The sequence below is a fragment of the Hemitrygon akajei genome, unplaced genomic scaffold, assembly GCF_048418815.1.
Source record: "Hemitrygon akajei unplaced genomic scaffold, sHemAka1.3 Scf000115, whole genome shotgun sequence".
Classification (NCBI taxonomy): domain Eukaryota; kingdom Metazoa; phylum Chordata; class Chondrichthyes; order Myliobatiformes; family Dasyatidae; genus Hemitrygon; species Hemitrygon akajei.
This window is the reverse complement of record NW_027332001.1, coordinates 405,520-412,467: the sequence shown is the minus strand read 5'-3', so window position 1 is coordinate 412,467 and position 6,948 is coordinate 405,520.

The following is a 6,948-nucleotide window of genomic DNA, read 5'->3' as shown; positions in this document are numbered from 1 at the left end:
CGTCCTGTCATTACACCGGAGCAGAGTCTCCACTCGCAAGGTTAGAGTGGAATCAGCGCTGAGGACTCTCCCACAGGATTACACATTACTACCTGCTCAGATAACGTCCTGTCATTACACCGGAGCAGAGTCTCCACTCGCAGGGTTAGAGTGGAATCAGCGCTGAGGACTCACCCACAGGATTACACACTACTACCTGCTCAGATAACGTCCTGTCATTACACCGGAGCAGAGTCTCCACTCGCAGGGTTAGAGTGGAATCAGAGCTGAGGACTCACCCACAGGATTACACACTACTACCTGCTCAGATAACGTCCTGTCATTACACCGGAGCAGAGTCTCCACTCGCAAGGTTAGAGTGGAATCAGCGCTGAGGACTCACCCACAGGATTACACACTACTACCTGCTCAGATAACGTCCTGTCATTACACCGGAGCAGAGTCTCCACTCGCAAGGTTAGAGTGGAATCAGCGCTGAGGACTCACCCACAGGATTACACACTACTACCTGCTAAGATAACGTCCTGTCATTACACCGGAGCAGAGTCTCCACTCGCAGGGTTAGAGTGGAATCAACGCTGAGGACTCACCCACAGGATTACACACTACTACCTGCTCAGATAACGTCCTGTCATTACACCGGAGCAGAGTCTCCACTCGCAGGGTTAGAGTGGAATCAGCGCTGAGGACTCACCCACAGGATTACACACTACTACCTGCTCAGATAACGTCCTGTCATTACACCGGAGCAGAGTCTCCACTCGCAGGGTTAGAGTGGAATCAGCGCTGAGGACTCACCCACAGGACTACACACTACTACCTGCTCAGATAACGTCCTGTCATTTCACCGGGGCAGTGTCTCCACTCGCAGGGTTAGAGTGGAATCAGAGCTGAGGACTCACCCACAGGATTACACACTACTACCTGCTCAGATAACGTCCTGTCATTACACCGGAGCAGAGTCTCCACTCGTAGGGTTAGAGTGGAATCAGCGCTGAGGAACACCCGCAGGATTACACACTAATACCTGCTCAGATAACGTCCTGTCATTACACCGGAGCAGAGTCTCCACTCGCAGGGTTAGAGTGGAATCAGCGCTGAGGACTCACCCACAGGATTACACACTACTACCTGCTCAGGTAACGTCCTGTCATTACACCGGAGCAGAGTCTCCACTCGCAGGGTTAGAGTGGAATCAGCGCTGAGGAACACCCACAAGATTACACACTACTACCTGCTCAGATAACGTCCTTTCATTACACCGGAGCAGAGTCTCCACTCGCAGGGTTAGAGTGGAATCAGCGCTGAGGACTCACCCACAGGATTACACACTACTACCTGCTCAGATAACGTCCTGTCATTACACCGGAGCAGAGTCTCCACTCGCAGGGTTAGAGTGGAATCAGCGCTGAGGACTCACCCACAGGATTACACACTACTACCTGCTCAGATAACGTCCTGTCATTACACCGGAGCAGAGTCTCCACTCGCAGGGTTAGTGTGGAATCAGCGCTGAGGACTCACCCACAGGATTACACACTACTACCTGCTCAGATAACGTCCTGTCATTACACCGGAGCAGAGTCTCCACTCGCAGGGTTAGAGTGGAATCAGCGCTGAGGAACACCCACAAGATTACACACTACTACCTGCTCAGATAACGTCCTTTCATTACACCGGAGCAGAGTCTCCACTCGCAGGGTTAGAGTGGAATCAGCGCTGAGGACTCACCCACAGGATTACACACTACTACCTGCTCAGATAACGTCCTGTCATTACACCGGAGCAGAGTCTCCACTCGCAGGGTTAGAGTGGAATCAACGCTGAGGAGTCACCCACAGGATTACACACTACTACCTGCTCAGATAGCGTCCTGTCATTACACCGGAGCAGAGTCTCCACTCGCAGGGTTAGAGTGGAGTCAGCGCTGAGGACTCACCCACAGGATTACACACTACTACCTGCTCAGATAACGTCCTGTCATTACACCGGAGCAGAGTCTCCACTCGCAGGGTTAGAGTGGAATCAGCGCTGAGGAGTCACCCACAGTATTACACACTACTACCTGCTCAGATAACGTCCTGTCATTACACCGGAGCAGAGTCTCCACTCGCAGGGTCAGAGTGGAATCAGCGCTGTGGACTCACCCACAGGATTACACACTACTACCTGCTCAGATAACGTCCAGTCATTACACCGGAGCAGAGTCTCCACTCGCAGGGTTAGAGTGGAATCAGCGCTGAGGACTCACCCACAGGATTACACACTACTACCTGCTCAGATAACGTCCTGTCATTACACCGGAGCAGAGTCTCCACTCGCAAGGTTAGAGTGGAATCAGCGCTGAGGACTCTCCCACAGGATTACACACTACTACCTGCTCAGATAACGTCCTGTCATTACACCGGAGCAGAGTCTCCACTCGCAGGGTTAGAGTGGAATCAGCGCTGAGGACTCACCCACAGGATTACACACTACTACCTGCTCAGATAACGTCCTGTCATTACACCGGAGCAGAGTCTCCACTCGCAGGGTTAGAGTGGAATCAGAGCTGAGGACTCACCCACAGGATTACACACTACTACCTGCTCAGATAACGTCCTGTCATTACACCGGAGCAGAGTCTCCACTCGCAAGGTTAGAGTGGAATCAACGCTGAGGACTCACCCACAGGATTACACACTACTACCTGCTCAGATAACGTCCTGTCATTACACCGGAGCAGAGTCTCCACTCGCAGGGTTAGAGTGGAATCAGCGCTGAGGACTCACCCACAGGATTACACACTACTACCTGCTCAGATAACGTCCTGTCATTACACCGGAGCAGAGTCTCCACTCGCAGGGTTAGAGTGGAATCAGCGCTGAGGACTCACCCACAGGATTACACACTACTACCTGCTCAGATAACGTCCTGTCATTACACCGGAGCAGAGTCTCCACTCGCAAGGTTAGAGTGGAATCAGCGCTGAGGACTCACCCACAGGATTACACACTACTACCTGCTAAGATAACGTCCTGTCATTACACCGGAGCAGAGTCTCCACTCGCAGGGTTAGAGTGGAATCAACGCTGAGGACTCACCCACAGGATTACACACTACTACCTGCTCAGATAACGTCCTGTCATTACACCGGAGCAGAGTCTCCACTCGCAGGGTTAGAGTGGAATCAGCGCTGAGGACTCACCCACAGGATTACACACTACTACCTGCTCAGATAACGTCCTGTCATTACACCGGAGCAGAGTCTCCACTCGCAGGGTTAGAGTGGAATCAGCGCTGAGGACTCACCCACAGGATTACACACTACTACCTGCTCAGATAACGTCCTGTCATTTCACCGGGGCAGTGTCTCCACTCGCAGGGTTAGAGTGGAATCAGAGCTGAGGACTCACCCACAGGATTACACACTACTACCTGCTCAGATAACGTCCTGTCATTACACCGGAGCAGAGTCTCCACTCGTAGGGTTAGAGTGGAATCAGCGCTGAGGACTCACCCACAGGATTACACACTACTACCTGCTCAGATAACGTCCTGTCATTACACCGGAGCAGAGTCTCCACTCGCAAGGTTAGAGTGGAATCAGCGCTGAGGACTCACCCACAGGATTACACACTACTACCTGCTCAGATAACGTCCTGTCATTACACCGGAGCAGAGTCTCCACTCGCAAGGTTAGAGTGGAATCAGCGCTGAGGACTCACCCACAGGATTACACACTACTACCTGCTCAGATAACGTCCTGTCATTACACCGGAGCAGAGTCTCCACTCGCAGGGTTAGAGTGGAATCAGCGCTGAGGACTCACCCACAGGATTACACACTACTACCTGCTCAGATAACGTCCTGTCATTACACCGGAGCAGAGTCTCCACTCGCAGGGTTAGAGTGGAATCAGCGCTGAAGACTCACCCACAGGATTACACACTACTACCTGCTCAGATAACGTCCTGTCATTACACCGGAGCAGAGTCTCCACTGGCAGGGTTAGAGTGGAATCAGCGCTGAGGACTCACCCACAGGATTACACACTACTACCTGCTCAGATAACGTCCTGTCATTACACCGGAGCAGAGTCTCCACTCGCAGGGTTAGAGTGGAATCAGCGCTGAGGAACACCCGCAGGATTACACACTAATACCTGCTCAGATAACGTCCTGTCATTACACCGGAGCAGAGTCTCCACTCGCAGGGTTAGAGTGGAATCAGCGCTGAGGACTCACCCACAGGATTACACACTACTACCTGCTCAGGTAACGTCCTGTCATTACACCGGAGCAGAGTCTCCACTCGCAGGGTTAGAGTGGAATCAGCGCTGAGGAACACCCACAAGATTACACACTACTACCTGCTCAGATAACGTCCTTTCATTACACCGGAGCAGAGTCTCCACTCGCAGGGTTAGAGTGGAATCAGCGCTGAGGACTCACCCACAGGATTACACACTACTACCTGCTCAGATAACGTCCTGTCATTACACCGGAGCAGAGTCTCCACTCGCAGGGTTAGAGTGGAATCAGCGCTGAGGACTCAACCACAGGATTACACACTACTACCTGCTCAGATAACGTCCTGTCATTACACCGGAGCAGAGTCTCCACTCGCAGGGTTAGAGTGGAATCAGCGCTGAGGACTCACCCACAGGATTACACACTACTACCTGCTCAGATAACGTCCTGTCATTACACCGGAGCAGAGTCTCCACTCGCAGGGTTAGAGTGGAATCAGCGCTGAGGAACACCCACAAGATTACACACTACAACCTGCTCAGATAACGTCCTTTCATTACACCGGAGCAGAGTCTCCACTCGCAGGGTTAGAGTGGAATCAGCGCTGAGGACTCACCCACAGGATTACACACTACTACCTGCTCAGATAACGTCCTGTCATTACACCGGAGCAGAGTCTCCACTCGCAGGGTTAGAGTGGAATCAGCGCTGAGGACTCACCCACAGGATTACACACTACTACCTGCTCAGATAACGTCCTGTCATTACACCGGAGCAGAGTCTCCACTCGCAGGGTTAGAGTGGAATCAGCGCTGAGGAACACCCACAAGATTACACACTACTACCTGCTCAGATAACGTCCTTTCATTATTCCGGAGCAGAGTCTCCACTCGCAGGGTTAGAGTGGAATCAGCGCTGAGGACTCACCCACAGGATTACACACTACTACCTGCTCAGATAACGTCCTGTCATTACACCGGAGCAGAGTCTCCACTCGCAGGGTTAGAGTGGAATCAACGCTGAGGAGTCACCCACAGGATTACACACTACTACCTGCTCAGATAGCGTCCTGTCATTACACCGGAGCAGAGTCTCCACTCGCAGGGTTAGAGTGGAGTCAGCGCTGAGGACTCACCCACAGGATTACACACTACTACCTGCTCAGATAACGTCCTGTCATTACACCGGAGCAGAGTCTCCACTCGCAGGGTTAGAGTGGAATCAGCGCTGAGGAGTCACCCACAGTATTACACACTACTACCTGCTCAGATAACGTCCTGTCATTACACCGGAGCAGAGTCTCCACTCGCAGGGTTAGAGTGGAATCAGCGCTGAGGACTCACCCACAGGATTACACACTACTACCTGCTCAGATAACGTCCTGTCATTACACCGGAGCAGAGTCTCCACTCGCAGGGTTAGAGTGGAATCAGCGCTGAGGACTCACCCACAGGATTACACACTACTACCTGCTCAGATAACGTCCTGTCATTACACCGGAGCAGAGTCTCCACTCGCAGGGTTAGAGTGGAATCAGCGCTGAGGACTCACCCACAGGATTACACACTACTACCTGCTCAGATAACGTCCTGTCATTACACCGGAGCAGAGTCTCCACTCGCAGGGTTAGAGTGGAATCAGCGCTGAGGACTCACCCACAGGATTACACACTACTACCTGCTCAGATAACGTCCTGTCATTACACCGGAGCAGAGTCTCCACTCGCAGGGTTAGAGTGGAATCAGCGCTGAGGACTCACCCACAGGATTACACACTACTACCTGCTCAGATAACGTCCTGTCATTACACCGGAGCAGAGTCTCCACTCGCAGGGTTAGAGTGGAATCAGCGCTGAGGACTCACCCACAGGATTACACACTACTACCTGCTCAGATAACGTCCTGTCATTACACCGGAGCAGAGTCTCCACTCGCAGGGTTAGAGTGGAATCAGCGCTGAGGACTCACCCACAGGATTACACACTACTACCTGCTCAGATAACGTCCTGTCATTACACCGGAGCAGAGTCTCCACTCGCAGGGTTAGAGTGGAATCAGCGCTGAGGACTCACCCACAGGATTACACACTACTACCTGCTCAGATAACGTCCTGTCATTACACCGGAGCAGAGTCTCCACTCGCAGGGTTAGAGTGGAATCAGCGCTGAGGACTCACCCACAGGATTACACACTACTACCTGCTCAGATAACGTCCTGTCATTACACCGGAGCAGAGTCTCCACTCGCAGGGTTAGAGTGGAATCAGCGCTGAGGACTCACCCACAGGAGTACACACTACTACCTGCTCAGATAACGTCCTGTCATTACACCGAGTAGTTTGACAACATCGTACTTGGTGTTGCGGTCCCAGCATCGGCCGTCCCTAGAGGCTTCATGACAGGTGCTGCGTTTGGATCTATGAACAGCAGAGAAATAATTGTCAATTAGTGGTAATTGATGTCAGTCACTGCTATTGGTAACATTATTGGTAACAGATTATTCTATAAAAGAATGTCATTCCGTGCTTCGACCGCATTTAGGAGAGAAACATCAAGACGCAGTGGAATTTCAACGTCAGATCTTTGAAGCATTTTACCCGGCAGACACAGGAGAAATTCGATCAATGGGTTTTGTTCTATCTGTTTGACTTCATTTAACCGCGCCGTCTTTTATGAAAATGAGAAGTTTGGAAAATTTAGAGCAGAATTTCGATTTCT